The following is a 24,047-nucleotide window of genomic DNA, read 5'->3' on the forward strand; positions in this document are numbered from 1 at the left end:
CCTGAAAGCATTCTCGCTAATGTGGATATAATGCTAGCTAAGCAAGAGCCGAAAAAGTACTGGTATCGACTGAAATCAGCTTTGAAAAGCACTTCAGTACTCCATACTTGGCTCAAAATGTATTGTTGGTACCAGACTAGTAGCGGTACCGGAAAAGTACTTCCCACCTTTAATCGCAATGAATTATAACATTATGCACAAATAATACTGGATAGAAGTCTGATGACAATTATGCGCATTATACATATAGTGTGAAAAAAATGAAAAATACAAGTTCAATACAAATGATATGTGAAGACATGTAAGCATATTTACTACAACTTAAAATTAGCTGTTACTAGAAGCTTTTGATGTTAGTTTTCGGATTTTTCGAAGCAGTTTAGGTTGTGGTGTATCAACAGTTGGTTGACTGTTAAAACGTTTAAGCTGATTTTCTGAAAAACAATTAAAAGCACATTGCACAATTAATTCAAAATTACAATGCCCAGTAGAACATTTTGTATTTAGTACACTAACAAGAATCTTTGATGAGCATAGCATCTTTCTGATTGCATCAACAAAGGCACGCTGATGACTGTATAAAGATAAAAACTTTCTCATCATAGAAGGATCATTAATAATTGCCTGATAACACTGAGCAGCCAGTACAGTTGTCCCAAAGCAAAATTCAGACGGAACAAAGTATCCAAATTTTATAGGCTTAGTATATCTGCAATATAGTGATTGTTTCTTTACCTACTTGCTTATGTCTGTACATATATACCTTTAAAACAAGTTTTAACAGAAATTACTTTCCAAATGTTGGTGATAAAATTGATGTATCAAGCAGTTTCTGAAAATGCTGAACAAGCTGTGCTGTAATATTCCAAGCCACAAACAATTGATTCATTGAAAACACCTGCATGCCAAAACATAACTGGTCAATGGTCACACAAAAATACTACTAAAGCATTGACATGAACACAAACACACACCTTGCACATGAATACACAAAATTTATCACCAACTATGGCTGTGTAATACAATACAGAATTAGGCTCTTTGCAGTTGATTACATGTTCTTCAAGTTTTTGAAGAAGTTACATTGAATGCATTTTCTACCACTGTACATTTGTACAATACTATAATACATTTATAAGAACACTAACCAAACACCTACTGAGAGCATGTAGTGGAGATGTCTGTGAAATGCTGCTTGGATTTAATGAGGATTTCTTCAGTTTGTTAGCAACCTTTAATGCTTTGTATTCTTTCATAGCATACAGGCGAGACAAATGATGAAATTTTGCAACACATGACTGACCAAGCAGGTGCTCATGGCCAGTACAAGGGAGATGCATCCTTTTCCTTTTTACAAAATTGTTGTAAATATTCTTCAGATTATGAGTAAAATAAAAAGATAAAAACAGCTTTTCCTCTTTTCTCAATGGATGCTTTATGCTGTGCGAAAGCTTTCCACCACAAAGATCAACCAACAATTTCCTATAAAACAAAAAGTACAGATTAAAGTGGTGAAAATGGTATCAATAGATGTCACTTTTTTTTAAACAAAAAGTTGCAAAAGCAACAGGCAAAATTTTGAGTTTTTATTTCATTCAGATAACTTAAGAGACTATCGAGCATAGGAGAATGAAAGCACAATAAAACATTTTATTTAAACAATTATATAAATAGCTTACGTAGTAGCCTAAGTACCCAAAAAAACTACTATGATGTATATAATTAGAAAAATGTTATCTTACCTGTTGCAGACATGATTGTCTGCAGGCATGATTGTCTGCAGATACAGCAACTACAAAAAAGATATCATTGAGTGCAAGCATCACACGTTCAAACCAACTCTTTAACAAATTAGTGTCAATTTTTTCTACTGGAATGAGACAAACAACATCTTTGTACTTTCCACTTATTGATTGGACCATAAATGTCAATACAGTTTTTGCAGGCTGTTCAGTTCAGTTCAGTTCAGTTCATTTATTTGTCACAAACACAAACATGAAAAGAATACAAAGTATACAATAATCATCGGTTGTGTGTCATATGACGAGGAGACTGCGAAAAGACCAAACGGTCATCTAGTCAGCAGCCACCTCATGCTTGGTGATGTAGGCCTAAATAACATATATACAGTAAATACACAAACACACATACAAAAAAAGAAAATCAAGCATTTGGTGATACAGATACACATGTTTTCATTATGCAAAAGAGGAAAAAAAGCAAACAAACTAAGCAGGTTTACCATGCTGCTGAATGAATTAATTGTGAGTGGAGTTTAAGAGATATCAATCGACAATTTTAATCAGTAAAAAAGATAAAAAGCAACGTATACCAAAGAGATGAGCAAACCTTCTTCATTCAGCTGACCTTTTTCAGTCAGACCAATGAAAGAACCACTAGCATATTCAACACGCAGAACACACACATGCTTGAACTTCCAAAGCATCAGTAACAACAACAGAGGATAGAAGTTTGGCTGCAAATGTGGAGTCTTCAGAAATGGCAATGTAATGAAACTGGATATTTGATTCTTTGAAAATAACGACATAACCACTTGGTAATACTTCATTCTGAATATTTGTCTTAAATGAAGCAAAATTTTTGATCACCTCTTGTTGGGACAAATTTTGATTTTGTTGTTCAATGACAGAATTTTCTTTTTTTAACCTGGCAGATGCAGATGATGCAGTTTTGCGAGGCACAGAACTTGCCTTTGTCAGATACTGGGGTAAAGCCAAAAAACATGAGGAACTGCAACAGATTTTAATCGCTTTCTTTGCAATTTACTGGAACCCCGTGCTTCCATTCGATCAATTCTTGTATCACAAGAATCCGTTACAAAGTCATTCTCATGAAAATGCAGGGAACATACTCTGGATGACTCTGTGACAATCTAATCTTTCCTCGGAATTACTTTTATTTATTTTTGTTTTAGCTCATGTTCTTTAGGAAACTTATTATATAAAGCAATTTTCTCTTTACTGTCATCCGTTTTATAACCAGTTTTACAACCTCATACACAACATTTATACACCATCTTTCAGTTTACATTAAATACAGATAGAAACGTAACACTGCAATTTAGCTGAAAGCAATACACATGGATCGATAATGGTACAAGCAGTGTAAATATTTTTAAGGTAGGCTGTCATGAAATATTTTTACTGGCTATCGGTATTTTTAGTAAAGTGACAGTTTCACTTTTCTGGTGACTGTCACACAAAATTCTTGAAGTCTAGTTTAACTAGGCCTAGCCTACTCCAGAAGCTGAACTGGCCTTTCCTGTCTGCTCGTTCATAAAAACAAATGATACCTACTGCCATTAATCAAACTTGTGATCAGGTCAGCACCTTCAGTGAAACTTGCCTAGTCACTTGATTATCAAGGTACCGTACCGGTACCGTAGCTGGTGAGAATCAGCAACAATGTTGGTACTGGTAAGCCTAATAACCCCATAGTGTGAGCATGTAGCCTACTGATGCAACCTGCCATCAACTTAGTGAAGTAGCCTACGCAGGGCCGGATTAAGGGTTTATGGGGCCCTGGGCTGAGCTGAAAGTGGGGGCCCTTATCAAGCGACATTTTTCGCTAAAAATTAATGGTGGAGTGGGGCTACAACACGGGCCGAGTTGCATGTATCTGTGGCACCGAGTCCCAAAGTGCGGACCAGTGGCGTAGCCAGAAAAAAATGTTGGGGGGGCCAAATATTTGATAAATTGAAGAGAACAACAAAGTGTTTGATTTGAAGCCATCGCCACTTGATGTGCAGTGGCGTATCCTGGTGGGTTGAAGCAATAAAAGTGGTAGAGGGGTTAGAGCGTGCCGAAGGCACGCGTATTCTAGGGGGGTCCGGGGGCATGCTCCCCCGGAAAATTTTTGAAAAATTACACTCAAATAATGGATTATAGCGCTTTCTGAAAACACTTTTAGGGTAATATTTGTATGAAATTTATTAGCAGATAAACAGCTATAAACTTATTAAAGATAGCTCTTACACACAAACAGGCAAAAACTGTGGCTAAATTAGAGAACACTAAAAACTCAGCTACACAAAAACTCAATAACTAACTTACACAAAAACCCAACAGAGTAAGCCATTCTGAAATTGCTTCCACAAATTAGTTAAAAGAAGCGTAAATCGCGTAAATTTTGCGCGATTTACGATTTGCAAAATTTATTGGTGTCTTTCTGTGTGTCTAAAACAAGTCCTTGGAGGTGTTAATAGCCAGATGTCTTGGAAAACGATATAAATTTCTACAAACTTTATTATATTTTTAACAAAAGGCTCAACTTTGGAATCCAAACTTGGAAAATTTGGGGGGGGGCATGGCCCCTTTCGCCCCCCCTGGCTACGCCTATGCAGCGGATCACCTTCTTGTTTGCCCTCGGCTTGCCACCCGGTGCAGTAGGTGAGACCTGTCAGTGTATAACTCCGTTGCGGAAGAATGTGTCAATCTGTGGTGTATCAACAAACTTTAGAAGACTCGATAGAAGAAGAACTGCATCATATCTAACTGACCATCTTGTATCAGATAATGTCTTCAAAACAGGCAAACCATCTAGGAATTTTCGATGGACTTGCCAGCGATGATTAGACGAGACGAGCCATGAATAAAGGCTTTGCAACAATTCAAAATGCTCAGCGGCAGAACGGCATGTTTCTACAGGACATTTAGGCTACCGATTAAATTAAGTGAATGTGCTGTGCAAGGGACATAATGAGCTACACTACATTTCTCGCGCAGAAGAGCTTGAAGACCGTTATACTTGCCACTCATATTGGCAGCATTATCATAACTTTGACCCGTAATCCGTACCATTTTCGGATATGAAAGTATCAAATAAATATGTTTTTTGTTAAAAAAACGAAGAAAAATTGAATAACTGGGGCTGGGCAGGGGTGCTGCAGCACCGCAGCACATATGGGTGAGCCGCCCTTGCTTGTTTGAGATACGAATTAAAGCAGTAATCTCCAGCTGTGCAACTAAAAAAATTAATAGATTTTTTTCTTTGAAGTGGGGGCCCCCAAAAGTGGGGGCCCTGGGCTTCAGCCCAGTCCGCCCCCCCCCCCTAAATCCGGCACTGAGCCTACGGCTAGTACATGCTGGCAGGCATAGGATTGTTGTAGTAGTAGGCTACCATACAAAAAGTTAATGGCATTTAATGCCGTATAAAAGACAAGGGGAAAGTCCATTTGCATTGTGAAATTACAAAAATAGATGTTTCTACATAGTTATAAATAGCCTAGACTCAAGTTTTTAAAAATTTTGACTCAGCAGAAGTATGTTTATATCCTAACTTGCATATATTGCTTCTGCTGAACTCCTAGCCTAGCACACCATTTTAGTAGCCAGCCAACCTAAGCAAAGAAACATTACAAAGCTTTACATTTACTTGCTTTACTTAATTAAATCATAACCAAGAAACAGAACTAATTCTGCAGTGACAATCTAATAAGCACAGAGTTATGAACTCTCTGGCCAGCACACTGCAAACTTGCAAAGAAATTGAGGAAACACTTCAAAGTTCAAAAATACTGTCGGCCCGCTTATGACAAAATTGCTGAGTCATTAAACGTGAGTTAGCAATCCCGTAGTTGTAGATATCCCTGATATAGGCTAATAAAGTTATAATATTAGGTTAAGGTTAATATTTTGAACCTATAGTTTATTATTTTTTGAACGATATAGAGCCTAACTAACCAACACCACAACATTTAACATTATCATATACAAAAATAAAATACAAAAGGTTTTTGGCCATGAATATAGTTCATTTCAAGTCTTTAAAAGAAAATAACTTTACTTTGTATAAGAATTACTTTGGAAACCTACAGTATAAAAACTGAAATATGGTCTGACCTAAACCACTGAGAACTGCTTATTTTCCTCACATATGAAATGATAACTAAAAGATTACGCAGCTCAACAGGTCAAGTATTTGATAGAGGAAAAATTAAGTTCAGAGGAGAATTGTTCAAGCAAATGATGCAAGATAAACGGAAGCACAACACGAGATTATTGCATAAAAGCACAATATTAAAGCACAATACGTGAAACAAAACACGTGACAATGTAATCACGGAGAGATAAGAGGTTCAATTAGTGCTTCGTGGATCTTGTGTCGAACTCGGACAAACAATTACCAACAATCAGGAAAGACTCCAATGAGGGTTTATTATGTGGACACGATCGGCTGTTCCCAATATGATCTTCAATAGCACTATTTTCGTCTGCCCCGTTAGCTCAGTGTTTACGCGCCCGGCTCACGATCACTGTTTCTACTAAAGTCGTGTGGTCATATCAATGTATGTCGAACTCGCATCATGCGAGCAAGTGATCTTATACGCGACGTTCGAACATAGATCACGCCACGCAGATCGTTATCAATCATCAACATAAGCAAGAGCCATAACTTGACATGCCAAATTACATTTATTGAAGATTCGGGCAGATTAGCCAACATGCTTCTCTTTAGCAAAACTAAAACCTGTAGCCTAACATTGATTATAAGTAGCTTGCAGGAAAACTTGTTAGGTATATTCAGTTCCAACGAATAACAACATGTTAGCTGTTCAGCTTCACCAAAAGCCACCAATGAAATCAACACCACAGTAGTGTCGTACATGTGCATTTGAATAAAACGTTATTTTTCACGCAAATCTCTTGTTTTTGTCGTATCCAGGCCTACCTTAGCAGTTCAAGATTTAGATTAAGTAGATAGGAAAGCAAGGAAGCCAAACTTCGTGCCCACTTTCAGGCATGCCTTTAACCCTATCTATAGCGACACGGGTTTTATGATGACCTCCTACTCTAGTAGTGAAGTATTTCTCAGAAGGAAATATGCTAGAAATGTGAAATTTCTTGACTTTTAGTTTTTATTCTTTGCGAATTTTTTAAACCTACACTGGTCATTTTTCTACCTTCCTGCCCTTCACAATAAGCATTTCGTCTCAGGTGGCTAGACATTTTCGTGCAATGCTAGATAGATATAATTTGATGTTAGTGCAATTCAAATATTAGTGCAATTACTTTGAAATGTAAAAACGTCCAAAAATGGCTTATATTTATGAGCAAAAGTAATTTTTTGCTTGGTTTAGCATTACTCTACGGCAGGGGTTCTTAACCGGGGGTAAATTTACCCCCTGGGGGTAAATTTCACCTACCGAGGGGGTAAATTTACTGACTCATAAGTTAAAGCAAACTTTAGTTTTTCAGTTATTGAAGAACTGGTAGTGTTGCACTCGATTCTGATTCAAATTTATGCTTAATGTAAGTTTTCGTCTTTTTCTTTTATCTCCACGCAAGTAGACTACCAGTTTCATTCAGCAGCGTATGTGTGTTACATTTTTGGAAAAAATGGATACTGGAAAAAATGGACAATTTCTTTTAACAAAATAATATATCCTGGAATCATGTGGGTTTACTTTGCACAGAAGGTGCCCCTTCTATGCTCGGTACTAAGTCTGGCTTTACTACTCTGGAGAAAAAAACGCGCACCTAACATCATTTTTACTCACTGTGCCCTTCATCGACATGCACTGGCAAGTGAAACCCTTCCAGAATATTTGAAAGCAGTATTGAAGCATGTGGTTGAATGTGTGAATTTTATCAGGGCACGTGCTCTTAATCATCGTCTTTTCAAAGTGGTTTGTGATCAGATGGGATCAGAACACTCTGTTCTCCTATATCACACCGAAGTTTGGTGGCTCTCTGTAGGGGTCTTGTTTTGTCTCGAGTTTTCGAACTACATGGTGAAATCGAGATTTTTCTTCGAGAACGCAAATCCGCGTTGAGTAAGCACTTTGACGACAACAAATTTATTGGTGTATTGGCTTACTTAACAGACATTTTTTCAAGTTTGAACCAGCTCAATATGCAAATGCAAGGAAAAGTGTTACCATTATAGATGTAGGCTAGCCTACATGATAAAATTCAGGGCTTTCAGACAAAATTAGATCTGTAGAGTACAAGAGTTCAAAAAGGAAATTTTTAGTACTCATATTTACGCAAATTTTCCAACATTTGATGATTGGAAAGTCAGTAGAAGTCGCGACGAGATTTCTGATCTCGAAGTCAAAATATGCCAGCACCTTGCCGCCTTAAAAAAGAACTTTGACGGTTACTTCGAAGGTGAAAGTTTTAACAGTACTGCGGTACTGCTCTTTGGATAACTCCTTCCTTCGAAGCCAAGTTAGAAAGTATTGCTGACGACGATCTTTGCAAAGATGAATTGATTGATCTTCAATGTTCAACAACGCTTTGTTCCAAATTCTTATCGTGCAATGGTGACTTTTCCAAGTTTTGGTGTGGATTAGTCGAAGAGTTTCCTACGCTGACTAAGCGTGCATTTGAAGTTATTATACCTTTTCCAACTACTACTTATCTGTGTGAAGCAGGGTTCTCTTCATTGTTGACTATTAAAACAAAACATCGATCTCGCTTAGTTCCCAAAGACAACATGCGAGTAGCTCTTTCAACGACTGTTCCAAGAATCTCCAAAATTGTTCGTGGAAAGAAAGCACAAAAGTCATTTGAGTAGACATTATTTTTCACAGGACCCCGTCAAGAACAATCGTGTCTTCGGCAAATAAACAGCTTGTTTTTGATATTTGCCAAGGTAAATCCAGACAAAAAAAGATGTTTTGCATTTTTTCGCATGGTTGACTGGACACGATGACATCACAATGGGCCACCAAAACAGTGGGGGTAAATTTTACTTTTATCATTTGGCAAGGGGTAAACGAGACAAAAAAGGTTAAGAACCGTAGAGTCTACGGTATGTTATAATTCAAAAATTTCAATTTTGAAGCTATTTTTGGGAAAGCAGAATAAAAACCGACTTTCTGACGTTTTTTCATCTCAAACACTTTATTTCAATAAATTTGTTGGGTTAAAATTTAATTTCTATGCGCACAATACACATGCCTTTATCAGAACTGACGATGCACTATAGCAAGTGCGAAATATATTTTCTGTTACATCTACTGACAACTGATCCCTGTTACCTTAGCAATTGAGGTTTTAGCTTTCTAGATATGAAACAGGGATCGTTTCAGAACAAGACTAGGTCAGAAAGCGAGGCAGACTCCGACTCAGCTCAGCAGCAGCCTAGAGCAGTTAGCTACACAATACACATGGCTATTATCTTGCAAAATATTTTGCCTCTGTGATTTTCATAGCTCCCGTTATTAGCGGTTAATTAGCACGGGGCTAAGATAGCCCGTACGAAAACACGTACGAAAAATAGTTTTTCGTACGAAACAGTTTTTCGTAACACGTACGTACGAAACAGTTTTTCGCGTACGAAAACAGCTCGTATTAAAATCGGGTTAAGTGTCTTACCAAAGACACAGCCGCATACTTTTAAGCGGTGTCGAACTCCCTTTTGAATGTCGAACCATTGCATTCATTACTCAGTTATGCAGATATCTCCTGTGGCATGGTGGAAGTAGAAAAACATTCTTAAAATAGGTAGACCTCTGAGTTTAAAAAGGGAAATCATATCTTGTCTTACTGCAAAACCTGGGACGAGAAAGCAAGGTTCTCGTAGTCAGGAGTGTAGAAGCTGGTTGAAAGGAGTAGGCACGTTGTAAGGTGGTAATCAGTCATTGTTGATCTGTATCGTACTTGGATTTGATGATATTCATGTGCGAAAAGTAGTCTCGCACAAATAAGTAATTAAAAAGAGCTGTAAGGCTCAAGGCGCATCTTCTGAGATTAGGATACTTCTCCTCTACCAGTAGTCTCCAGAACACCACATTCGCTCTGATATTTATTTTACATTCAATGTAATTTTTCAATTTTTTAAGTCAGAATCTCATGCTCTAGCAGGGCCGGATTAAGGGCTTATGGGGCCCTGGGCTGAGCTGAAAGTGGGGGCCCTTATCAAGTGACATTTTTCGCTAAAAATTAATGGTGGAGTGGAGCTACGACACGGGCCCAGCTGCATGTATCTGTGGCACCGAGCCCCAAACAGCGGACCAGTAGCGTAGCCAGAAACAAATTGTGGGGGGGCCAAATATTTGATGAATTGAAGAGAACAACAAAGTGTTTGATTTAAAGCCATCGCCAGTTGATGTGCAGTGGCGTATCTTGGTGGGTTGAAGCAATAAAAGTGGTAGGGAGGTTAGAGTGTGCCGAAGGCACGCGTATTCTAGGGGGGTCCGGGGCATGCCCCCCCGGAAAATATTTGAAAAATTACACTCAAATAATGGATTATACTGCTTTCTGAAAACACTTTTAGGGTAATATTTGTATGAAATTTATTAGCAGATAAACAGCTATTAATTTATTAAAGATAGCTCTTACACACGAACGGGCAAAAACTGCAGCTAAAATTAGAGAACACTAAAAACTCAGCTACACAAAAACTCAATAACTACACAAAAACCCAACAGAGTAAGCCATTCTGAAATTGCTTCCACAAATTACAATAGTTCAAAGAAACGTAAATCGCGTAAATTTTGCGCGATTTACAATTTGCAAAATTTATTGGTGTCTTTCTGTGTGTCTAAAACAAGTCCTTGGGGGTGTTAATAGCCAGATGTCTTGGAAAACGATATAAATTTCTACAAACTTTATTATATTTTCAAGAAAGGGCTCAACTTTGGAATCCAAACTTGGAAAATTTGGGGAGCATGGCCCTTTTCGCCCCCCCTGGCTACGCCTATGCAGCGGATCACCTTCTTGTTTGCCCTCGGCTTGCCACCCGGTGCAGTAGGTGGGACCTGTCAGTGTATAACTCCGTTGCGGAAGAATGTGTCAATCTGTGGTGTACGGTATCAACGAACTTTAAAAGACTCGATAGAAGAAGAAGAAGAACTGCATCATATCTAACTGACCATCTTGTATCAGATAATGTCTTCAAAACAGGCAAACCATCTAGGAATTTTCGATGGACTTGCCAACGATGAGTAGGCGAGAGCCATGAATAAAGGCTTTGCAACAATTCAAAAAGCTCAGCGGCAGAACGGCATGTTTCTACAGGACATTTAGTCTACCGATTAAATTAAGTTAATGTGCTGTGCAAGGGACATATTGAGCTACACTACATTTCTCGCGCAGAAGAGCTTGAAGACCGTTATACTTGCCACTCATATTGGCAGCATTATCATAACTTTGACCCGCAATCCGTAGGCCTACCATTTTCGGATATAAAAGTATCAAATAAATATGATTTTTGTTGAAAAAACGAAGAAAAATTGAATAACTGGGATTGGGCAGGGGTGCTGCAGCACCGCAGCACATATGGGTGAGCCGCCCTTGCTTGTTTGAGATACGAATTAAAGCAGTAATCTCCAGCTGTGCAACTAAAAAAATTAGTAGATTTTTTCTTTGAAGTGGGGGCCCCCACAAGTGGGGGCCCTGGGCTTCAGCCCAGTCCGCCCCCCCCTTAATCCGGCACTGTGCTCTAGGACGGAACTTTTCAAGTCAAAAAGTATTTTGATTTGGGCAACAATACCCAAAAGCAATAACCTACTTCTACTAATGTGAATGGATATCGCACAGCCTATAGTTGGCTACAGGCACGATGGATAAAAAGTTAGTAAACGCCTTTCAAACTCAAATAACTTGCTCCGAAATATGCTCCGAACATGCTCATCACGGCGTGCACTGGCAAGCTTTGTCACACCTTTGTTTTGACGTTGTACTTCTGCTTGCATGTGAGGGAAGTTGCGTAGATTACAATGTTGCAGCCTACTTGACATCAGCTGCAGCTTACTTTTAAACGAGTTCAAAGAACTCATCATGTTGGCTACACCTTTACCTTCACCCTGTAGCTCTACACTCAATACACTGAGCTCGCCGGTTTAATCAATGCGCCAGACAATTAGTTGGAAGGCAAAGTAGGAAAAAAACTTTTGACTTTTTATTGTTTCTACACCTCTCGCGATCGACTTGAGACCAATTCACGATCTACCGCTAGATCGCGATCGAGTGGTTAGGCACTCCTCAATTATTGATAAATAACCTACAAGCACACACCACAAGAGAAGCCAAGTAAATTAAGCCAGACTTTGTATTGTTTTTAGAAAATGTGTGAGCATTCACATGGTTCTAAAATATATTTTGACTCAATGCTAAAGAATTGTTTTGTGGAAGATAAAAGTTTTCTGAGGTTTAACAAGAAAGACAGACGAAGCCAGATCTTGGCAGCAAACAAAATTGTAGACATTCTAGAGACTTTTGAAGTATTTACTTATAATATTCCATACAACTCCACGCCGGAATGTAGCCTTACTATTAGTGAATTCTAAACAGTGAAACAAATTTTTCAAGTCAAACAAGGCGGACAAATTTGGAATAAAACTTTAGATGTTAGCAGAATTGAACCAAGTACGTTTGCAGTTGTTTGCCTTAGGTAGAAAATTTGGGCATCTTGAGCTCATCTTGTAAAGGCTTATGAGCTGAGCAGGGAAATCTAAAGAAAGGGATGCGTAACTCGCTCGGGGTTAAAAGAAAGAGGGTCACTATAGCTTGTGAGCAGTTAGGTCAAATCTTTTTCGAGGCGTTGTCATTAGTGTTTTTATTAATGTACGCATATTGTAAAGCATATAACTACGTCGGGGCTTGGCTGTGGGTAGCCTACATAATTTAGAAAAAACATTTAGTGGAGGTAAGCCAAACTATGAAGTTCATTCCATCGTATTTCAGTCATATGTAGGCTACATTCATACAAATAACTGTAGAAAGTGATGTATTTGCGGGGTGTGGAGTCGGATAGAAAATATACGACTCCGCCTCTTCGATTTATAACTGGCGGACTCCGACTTCAGTGTTGCCAGATTTCTTTAATTTTTTAATTTTTGGTATTCAATTCACTGAAACTGTGATCGAACCTGAAATAGCGACTTTCACAAAAACTTCCATTTTCTGGTGAAAGTTTTAGAGTGCAATGCGTAAAACAAGCAACAATATTTAAAAAACATGCAAACAAATATTTTATTGTTCATCGTTTTGTATCAAGTCGGAGTCGATTCTTTTTTAACGACTCCGGACACCCAAAGATCTCCACAATTCCACAGCCTTTCTTTAGATATTCCTGACTTATATTTCAACATACGTTGAAGTGTTGATGTGATTCAAAGTGGGACAACTATAAGTTTTAGCATTTGAAACTGTAGTTAGACCAAATACACATAAAAAAATGCAAAAAAACGCAAAACCTTCCAAGCAGCATTTGTATCAATTGAACATTTTTTTAGTGTTACAGCTGTTATGTGATATAAAAACTCAAAGTTTATATTGTTAGTTGTTAGTACAAAACATTGCAAGCAGGGCCGTGTGAGCACCATTTTGCCACCCCCTCCCCCCCGAAATGCACGAGTGGGCCCCTATATTTAGTGATAGCGCTTGAGACAAAAAACCTACTCTTTCAATGGTGGGAAAAAGTTTACATTCATCATTTTGGCAAAGAGTAAACAACTCTTAACCCTATATGGACATTTGTGATAGATCTGTTACGTTTCAAATTATTGCTATTTATTTTACTGTAAAAGCAGTCATTAGTTTCAATTTTAAAGAATATCATTCTGTGTCATCTGACAATAGTGCTATTTCATTTTGGAAACACTACGGTCTCGCTTCACTAATTTTTTTAAACACAAAGTTCTTTGAGTCAGGTTCATGGCAGCATCAGCTTAGCCTAGATGTTCTCTCGTAAAGTTTTGGATTTTCAGAACACCCAGGTGCGTTGAATTTTTGTTGTACTTTAAAATAAGACTGTTGGAGTAGTTGATAATAAAATATTTCATAAATGATGTTTATATATGCTACAGTCATCATAAGTTCAAACGTAACAAATCTGTTGACTTGGTCCATCATGCAACTGTTTGTTTGATCTCAAAACTTTTGTCTTGTTAGATTTGTCAACAGTAAAGTTTTATTTTCATAGGTGCAAAATGAATGCATGATCATTTTATAGAAAAACTTGGTATACAAAACCAGTTGGTGGAAAAAGAGAAGATGAATGTTTTGATATCGTGGAGTCTGACGCTAAGTATACTTACGCTAAGTATACACTAACTGGTAATACACTAGTGTATACGCTAAGTATACACTACTGGAACATATATGTTCCAGTAGTGTACCCTTCTACTTTTATTGATGTGCCAGATGACAGCTTTAGTGATTCAAGTAAGTTTTATGCAAATAAACGCTATCTGTGAACACGTATAATGGCTGGCCTTTCATATAACCAAGCATTGACTCAGCTTGAGTGGATTTTGTCACAAAAGAAACTTACATGTACTGCAAAAACCTCCATTCCATGTTATAATGATAACCAGAGGCTCACATGGCAACGGCAACTAAAACTCTAAATCACACCTCTCTACTATCAAACATTATTTGTCTTATTGATGTGTTCGGTATATACTCTGATTGTAAAAAGGACTCTCCACCATGCTCTCTTGAGCCACATTGAGTTTTGTATTTGTTGGAGAATGTCTGACTTATTTCTCAATCCCACAATAGGTAATGTTTGTACTATGCATATGTAGCCTACTAGGGTGGGCCAAAAAAACCGACTTTGGAATTTCGTTCCAATAAATTGGAAAAAGTTGCCATTTTCTATATAATTAGCGATGGTAAAAAAAAATTTTTGATTAAAAAACTTTTAAGGGTCTCGCAAACGCCCCAAAGTGCCCCAGTTTTGTCAAATTTTACAAAAAAAACGACATAAAACGACAATAAGACCTTCTAAATTACCACCAATCTTCCTCACATTTGATACGCGTATGAAGCAACTGGATGCGCAGCATATTAAAAAAATTTGATGAACATGGCTCAAATACCTTGTGAGATATTCATGTGGAGAAGATGTTTGAATATTGAAAATTTCAACCACATGGTGGCGCTGTAGTCTTATATTTACTTTAGTAACTGGCGACACATTGAAGCTAGCGACACATTTAAGGTATCAATGGAAAGGTAATTAGCAAGGCTAAGCGATCATGTATTAAACTTGGCCAAACTAGTATTTGATGCCGTCACTATGACGTCATATTATTTAAAATTGCCTTTCTGCAATTAATCAAATAAAATGTATTGAAAGAAAAAACTATGGCTAATTGACGAATCACCTTTGCTATATCTCAACGCTGGTGCCTATAGACTTGGATTTATTGGAAAGTATCCTCCATGTGGGAAAGAAGTCTTGCTTCAATCCCATGGTTATCTCACAATTAAGCAAGAAGAATCTAAAGGTACTTCCCCGAAAAGAGAAGCAATAATTCTAGTTGTCGAAGATATTAAACAATGGTGGAAGAAAACAGGAATCGGTCTTAAAACCACAGATACTATAACTTACATGGTCAAGAAGTTGACAGACCGGTACGAAAATTTGAAAAAATGCAAACACAGAGAAGGAAAAGAAAGCGAAAACAGAAAGAAATTTTTAGATGATCTGCAATATACGCTATGAGTTGTTAAGAAAAACGTAGAATACGATTTGAGAACGTCTTTCAACCCTAAGAAAATGGAGGACTGGAATTATCTTAAAGCAATCCGGGGTAAAAATCGAAAAGCCACTTTGGGTTCTTTAGATATTCAAGAGCAAATAAAAATGAAAAGAAATAAAAATGAAAAGAATGAAAAGAAAGAAATGAAAAGAAAGACAAGATCAAGGTATAAAACGTAAACTTAAAGATGCTTTAGATACACCACTTCCACAAGCTTTGTTGCAATCCAGTACTTCTTTAGAAGAAAGTGAAGAAGATGTGGATCAAACCTATGTGGGGGATTTGTCGGCAAAAACAAGCAAGACAACGGAAACCAAGAAAAAGCAAGTTCTTACACCCCAAGTTTGCAGCCTGGCAGCCAAATATTCTTTGTCGAACAGGCAAGTGTTTGAAATGGTAGGTGCCGCAACAGCAGAAAATAGTCTTAATAACAAAATTCTCTCTGTAAATACTGTACGCCGAAATTGGATGAAATTTTCTACAGAAGCAGAAAGAAATCTCTTAGCTAATGAACTTGCTGCAGCTACTGATTTTTTCACACTTCACCGGGACGGGAAAATATTTAAAGCTCTCACTCACTGTGCTGACAAGGAGGAGCGAGCGGCCGTGCTACTAACCACTTCTGAGGGAGACGAGATATTACTCGGAATAATACCCGTGAAAAATGGATCTGCAGCTGAAGAGCACTCCAAAATTCTTAATCTGCTAATAGAAAAGGGCATAGAACTAAACAAAATAATCGCATGCGTATTTGACACTACCGCAGTTAATACTGGTGTAAAATTTGGCATTGTGAAACGCTTGGAAACTTCCTTATCTGATGCACTGTTGGAATTAGCCTGTCGGCATCATATTTACGAATTGCTTTGTGGTGCAGCAAGTGAATCCGTCCTCGGAAAATTGTCTTCTTCGTCGTATGAGTCATTAGCTCTTGTTTGACAAGCTTCGTTTCGCATACGTATTTTGTATAATTTCGTATGTTACTGACGGGGGGGACCACGAGTCTGTCTTTTTGAACCACTTTTTAAGAAGCTGTGTTCTGCTTGGAATGATATTAATACAAATAAACAAAATCTCGAACTCTTGGATAAGAAGAAACTTTCACGTACTTTATTCCGCCACATTGAAGAAGCTAAACAATTTTTGAAAAGTTGGTTGGAAAATGACACAGTGTTAAGGCATGATTATTTAGAAATGGCCCAACTTTGCTACGTGTATCTTGGTGGTATTCTTCCACGAAAATATATGCCATTTAAGCTGCGGCACCGTCTGCCTACCATCATGCAAGATGGATGTCTAAAGTTCTCTACGATATGAAGTTAGCAATGCTTAAGCCATATTTTGCCCATGACATAGACTTCGTTCGAAGTTTGGCAACATTCTTCAGCGTTTACTATGGCAAAGCGTGGCTAACATGCATGTTTGCTTCCAAAGCTCCCTCAAATGACTTGGCTTTCATCAAAGCACTAGAGCAGGGGTCACCAAACTTTTTTCTCTGAGGGCCGGATTGCTGCGAGATTAACAGCTGCGGGCCGATGCAAATTGCGAAAAGATATACAACTATTTAGAATCTCCATTGACTTGAATTGAGCACAATAAATAACAAAGTCAGCGGTGGAATAGCAAATTTGTGATGAAAATCGAAAGGCTGCTGGTCGAAAGGCTGCTGGAAAAGTTATCCCCTGCTGTGATACACTACAGAGCATCGTGCTCTTGAAAAAACGTTACATCTTTCCAAATTTGGCCTAGGCTGTCCCCATTTGTGGTGGTCTAATGATAAAAACAGAACACCAACATGTAGGTTGCCTGGTGGAAAAATGTACAAATTTAACATACAACAACGAACTATAAGAACGAACAATTTTAACAAAGAAGTCTCTATTACACAAAAGACAAACCCAACTTTTTTCCTTAACAGTTGTAGTACAGCTGTTGTTTCCGCAGCACGTGACGGGCCGGATGAAATCAATTCGCGGGCCGGTTCTGGCCCGCGGGCCGTAGTTTGGTGACCTCTGCACTAGAGGAAAACTGCAGTGGTAAAGGAATATTGCCCTATGAGTTTTTAAAGATTGTCCAACCTGCTCTAGATAAGATTCAAGATCACACTTGGTAGGCTACTTGAGTGAACGGCTAGTAGGTCTTGCTCTTTTCGATACATCAGTGGATAACTCAACCAATGAAGCAATGCGCTCAGCTTTGTTGAAATACAAAGGAAAACCTCTTCAAAAAAGTCAGGAGATGCCACAATGCTCTTCATTTTCCAATAAGCAATTGAAAGATTTTGTTGGGGCCGACACATATAGACTTTTTGATCTTCTACATTTCAATGAAGAGTTGCTAAAACTGTCAGCGTTTAAATGGCCTGAATCACCAGATTATCGATATACCGTATCTGTTGTCAAGAATCTGTCAGTGGTAAATGATTGTGCCGAAAGAGCACTTGGCATGGTAACATCTTTTCATGGTCCTACAAAGCTAAAAAATGAAAAGCAGCTACAAGCAACATATAAAGTGATTGATGCAGTTAGAAAATTCCAACGATCTGCAGCTACTGCATCTGAACGAGTAACCAAAAGAACTTTGGCTGATTTCTTGACTTATAGTGTTGTGCATTAGTATCAATTATTGTCTGTATAAGTGTATAATTACAAACCACGTACTTCCGATTACCTGCATCCAAAAGAAAATGTTACTTTAAACTGGGAAGAAAATATCACTAATTAAAAGTTGTGCTTTAAGAATTCGATATACTGTAAAAGGCAAATGAATCGTTCATATGAACTCAATTTCCAATATATTACGTCATAATGACGTCATCAAAAATTATCATGACCAAGTTCAATACACAATCGCATAGCCGTGCTAATTACCTTTCCATTGATACCTTGTATGTGTCGGTGGCTTCAGTGTGTCACCAGTTATTAAAGGAAATATAAAATTATAGCGCCATGTGGTTGAAATTTTTAAAACTTTAAACATGAATATCTCACTAAGTATTTGAGCCATGTTAATCAATTTTTTTTACATGTTGTGTATCAAGTTGCTCCATATATTTGTCAAGTATAACAACGATTGGCGATAATTTAGATGGTATAATTGGCGTTTTATATCGTTTTTTTGCGAAATTTAACAAAATTGGGCCACTTTGGGGCGTTTGCGGGACCCTAAAAACCTTTTTATTCCAAAAAAATTTTTGCCATCGTTAACCATATAGAAAATGGCAAGTTTTACCAATTTATTGAAGCGATTGAAAGATAAATTTGAAAAACGCCCAATTTTGGCCCACCTTAATTGTAGGCTATGCCAAAATCATAAATGGAAAATAATGGTGATTCTTATTTATTTCTATACTACAGCTTTGTAGTATTTTTCTTTACTCTTTTACAACTCGTTGTTTTTAGATGAAGGCATAATGAAATCTATCAATCCACCAACAAGGCCAACCAAGCCACCCTGTTCAGTGTTCAATTTAGAGCTGTGTAAGAAAAAGTCTTTCCATGAGAAACACTCCTTCGATGACCACTGTGCGTAAACAAGCTGACCCACATTTCATCACCAGCCCATTACTTCAAACTGTTATATGATGAAGCTATTGTGGAGCAGTCCTATTTGTATTTGGTCCAGTTGGACCCTTCCAAACGTCTTGGCAAAACAGCTAAGAAGTTTGCATATATATTTACAAAGAAAGGGGGTTATGCAAAAAGTCTGGCTGCACAAGCTGCCTATACTTTTGTTAGAAGTGTGAAGAACACCCTTGCATAGACAAAACGAAACACTGACTTGAAATTCCACAAAGAATGAACAATTTTGTGCTGTTTTGAGTGAAAATAAACTAGTTGCTTGTTACTGCTTATTGTGTGCTTTTGTTGCTAGAGCGCCTGGTGTTACACATCTGCTACGTTTCAAAATTCTGTAGGTAGTGCGAATGTGCCTGACGTAACAGATTTGCTACGTTTGAAAAAAAATTAAAATACTGGAAAAAAAATTTTTGAACATAAAACATATGTTGACTAAACTAAAATGTTTTCAAAAAATAGAAAACAATTTTTTTTTTCAGCTAAACGATAATTTTGTCCATATAGGGTGGTTTTCTGGAAAAAAGTAGCTAGGCCTAATTGGCTATGCCGACAAAGCAGTAGCGGATCTAGAAAATAGTTGTTGAAGTTAAACAAATTGAAAGTGGGTGTGAGAGGCTTGACCACCAGAAAAGATTGACAAATATAATCTTGTTTTGGTCACTTTTTGGGCATTTTTAGAAACAAATGTTTATTATCAAGACGCACCCTTGGTATGTAACTCAATTTATCAAATAAAAACTGGATTGGGGTAGAAAAATTCATTCACGATCACAGAAAGATTTCAATAATTTATTTCTTGAAAGTTTATATAGTCGAGTATGGTGTAGCCTTTCAGCAGCCAAGAACTTCGAAAATCTATCTGAGGTGTCCTGACCTTCTTTTCACCAAAAGCATTATCACAGCACTTTTAATTTGATAACCTATCTCGATTAACAACGAAATTTGTCAACTTATGCAATAAATTGAGTTTCGCTTTTAGCAGCATGATCGTAGTCTACTTCACAATATGTATATTGTGAAGTAGACTACGATCATAGTAGATACTAACGACCTGCTTTAACCTGATGTTGCGAGTTCGCTGTGGTAGTAGCGGTATGCACCAGCTTTCGGAACACTGTTCCCTAGTCATGTGTTTTATAACTTGTCCACTTAATTGTGAATGAACTAGGCTATTAGAGTAGCCTACGCAGTGTTTTGTGAGACACAAACAACTATTTAGGCTACTCCCTTAATCCACTGTTGAAACTATGCATGCCCATTCCAATATTGCAGATTAGGTGAATGAAACATGGTTGGGCGAGCAAAGCTAGCAAGAAAATTTTACTAAAATATAAACAAAATTACGTATGAAATGTTGCTGGTACATATAAAATTACAACCCGATAAACGCTGCACGAACTAAATATGAGTGGTCCTCCAGCCGTAGGTTTGGGAAGCAGTCAATACGGCCTTGCATGATTTAAGCTATTACATATCCAGCTTTTGTAGCAACGTTTCTATGTTTTGAACACTCAAAAAACATTAAACAGACTAAAATGAGTGGGCCCCTAACCAGCAGTGGTCCCCCTCTCGCCGGCGGGTATAGGGGCGGGTAACACGGCCCTGATTGCAAGCAATTTAGATTTTTACTTCACAGACATGATCTTCCGAATGCTAAGAATAAACTCAATGAATTTTTAAAAAAGGCAGGTGCTGTAACCATCCAGTTGCAAACATTGCACTATTGATTCAGACACCTGCAAGCAACCAAACAGATTTGCATTTAGTGATCATGTTATATAGACAAAGCAATGATTGCCTGCACGCTTATGTGAGTCCGTAAATGTAATCTGAAATGCAGTGGAAATACTGTCAATTAATTGGTATCCGTAGAGCTGAGTAGCGTTTTTGTAGAAAAAAACATGCATAGATCTAAGTCAGGATTGAAAAATATATGGGCTCCTAGCTTGCGTGAGTGCTAGGCAATACTGCCGTCCCAAGGTAAAGCGACGTAACTACAGAAAAGTAAAAACCGAGAAAAAGCGCTTCAAAGTTAATCGTAAACCATAACTACATTTTAATCGCAATTTAACATTTGATGCCTCTAACTAAAAGAACTTGCCTACATTTTGTTTGAATGAGAACAAAAACATTGATTGTTGTCCTAATTTTCGCTAATTAAGATAATTAGTGTAGTTACGTCGCTTTACCTTTGTTAACCTGATTGTTTTTCTGACTGTGCTGCAAAGGCAAACCAGCATATCTCAAACAATGCATTAGATTCACACACAAAATTTGTAATATTGTTCAAATACAATGCAGTATCTTTAGTCAACATCTATTAAGTCAAGTGAGTTGTCATTGGTGGGTAGCTGTTCCCAAAATTGACGTCGATTTGCCGGCATAAGCGGGCATAGCTTGCTTAGTATGTCCCGCGTTTTGATGCTGGCACACCACGCGGTGCTGAACGACATGATAGAACACTGTCGACTTTGAACCTCTTCTTCAAGAAATCAAGGGATTGGTAGTCAGCATTGATGCTGTGGGAAGTTTTGTACTTAACCGACCTCTATCCTCTCTGGAACAGCACGGCACTCATATCAGCAAGCTTAACACGCGGGACTGCCTTGGAGAGCTGGGCTCTATGAGAACCATCCACAAACTGCTGATTCTGTTCACTAAAATGATGCTACAAGGCGCTTTATGAAGAGTGTTTACTGTTTGAGTACAGAGGCTGCAAAGTCAACCCATTAACAAAAGATTAACCTCATTTATCAATACAAAACGAGCGAAACAATTGGCCTTGTTTGGCAGAGACTGACACCCCATTGAGAATTTGGGATTAACTCTAGACTCTACTGCAATTCGACGTAACTGGGATTATTTACTCTAGATTCTATGGTAAAACGACGTAATTGCCAGTTACGTCGTTTTGGCTTTGCATATATCATCTTTACATGTAGTTACGTCGTTTTACCAACAAATATCTCGCAAACTACTGCAGTTACGCTGTTGAATCTTTGCTTGAAAAAAAATATAGTCTTTGCGAAGCGTTTACCAATAAAAAGTGGCAAAATCAAAAATCTGTAGTTACGTCGCTTTACCTTGAGACGGCAAAATACCGGATTTAGATAAAGAGTGGCCCTTAGCCTAAAAATTCCCCCTTTCGAAGCCACCAAACCTTTATCTTAACGGCCACAAAGATGAGTATTTCATACAGTCATGATTGGTGGTGGAGAAACATACATCTAGCCTATGTGTAGAAATTAACCATTTGAAGACAACCAAAGTTTGTAATTTAATTTCGAACGTTTTGTGGAATATTAAAACAGAAAAGGTTGATCAAATAAAATATAAATAGCTTGTCATAGCTATTTATATTTGTCCTGGGGTAGCCTTTTTAAATCTACCAAGGATTTTTTGCTAGATCTGTGCTTGCGTGCCAGCTAGCTCGCAATTGTTGTTTCAACTGTAGATTTACTTGTGTCCTGGGGTAGCCGTTTTAGGTCTGTCAAGGATTGCATTGCTAGGTCTGTGCTTGCGTTCCAGCTAGCTTGTATGCTTTGTTTCAATAATTGTAAATTTACTTGCATCCTGGGGTAGCCTTTTTAAGTCTGCCAAGGATTGCATTGCTAGGTCTGTGCTTGCGTGCCAGCTAGCTCGTAATTGTTGTTTCAACTGTAGATTTACTTGTGTCCTGGGGTAGTCGTTTTAGGTCTGTCAGGGATTGCATTGCTAGGTCTGTGCTTGCGTTCCAGCTAGCTTGTATGCTTTGTTTCAATAATTGTAAATTTACTTGCATCCTGGGGTAGCCTTTTTAGGTCTGCCAAGGATTGCATTGCTAGGTCTGTGCTTGGGTAGCCACTTTAACAAGTCGAAATTCTGCCACTGAAATTGATTAGAATGCAACCGCCAACCAATCAGAACATGTTATAAGAGGCTACCGTCCAATTGTGATCCTTCTCGCACTCATCCAGAGAGTTAATGCTTGTTTTGAACTTTATTTGGTAATTACAGAAGAAAAAGAGCAATAGCAGTAGTGAGAATCGAACCCGCGTCAATGAAATGACTACTTTCTATCCCTAACCCTAACCCCTAAGCCAACGAGCTGACAAAAAATCCATCACTTAATTTGCTTTCTATGATCTTCTTTTCGCCATTTTTTACGTCACTTGAGCCGTAGCTCATGATTGGTTGGCGGCTGCATTCTAGTCAATTTCAGTGGCAGAATTTCGACTTGTTAAAGTGGCTACCCTGTGCTTGAGTGCTAGCTAGCTTGTAATCTATGTTTCAATTCAATTTTTTACTTATGTGTTTTGCTACGCAGCCCTGCTAGGTCTGCGCTTATACGCCATCGAGCTCGTAAACTTTATTTTAATTGCTAAATTAATTGTAATTAAATTTGTGTCCTGAGACATCCTTTTTAAGTCTGTCAAGGATTTAGTTTAATTGGTAAAATTATTTTGTCTTTTTGTGTTAATCCCTTGGTGCGAGGCACCGTACCATTGTTGTAGACACTTAACCATTGTGGTTTTTGTCATCTTTGATATAATGTTTAAGAATTAGTTTTGTATAATCTTTACTTTGTCGAAGTGATTGGTTAATTTTTTTTGCACTGTCTTGGTTGGCGTGAGCAGCCACATAGGGTTGCATAATGCATATGTCTTGCTACAGGTTTGAAGAGCCGATATTAAGGTAGTCTTCATCAAACCTTAGCTTACAAGAACCAAGGTAGGTAAAAGTATTTGCAATTTTGAGTTTTTGTTAGTCTGTCACTGATGACTAGGGGAAAAGACAGTAAGGGTTCTGAAAAAAAGTCGAAATGTTCTGTTCTGTATCCACTACTTATGAAACATCTTACATAGTAGATGTAGCCAATATGCAATTAGAGTTGAGCTCAATTAGTAGAGAAATTAACTCCCTGGTTGCAGAGAGTTGGTGTGTTATTGTTGCCGACATGAGGAATAAGCGTACCCTTCTTTTGGAAAAGATTTCACACATGCAAATAGCTATTTTACAGGCGGATA

The sequence above is a fragment of the Aplidium turbinatum genome, chromosome 1 (assembly GCF_918807975.1).
Source record: "Aplidium turbinatum chromosome 1, kaAplTurb1.1, whole genome shotgun sequence".
Classification (NCBI taxonomy): Eukaryota; Metazoa; Chordata; class Ascidiacea; order Aplousobranchia; family Polyclinidae; genus Aplidium; species Aplidium turbinatum.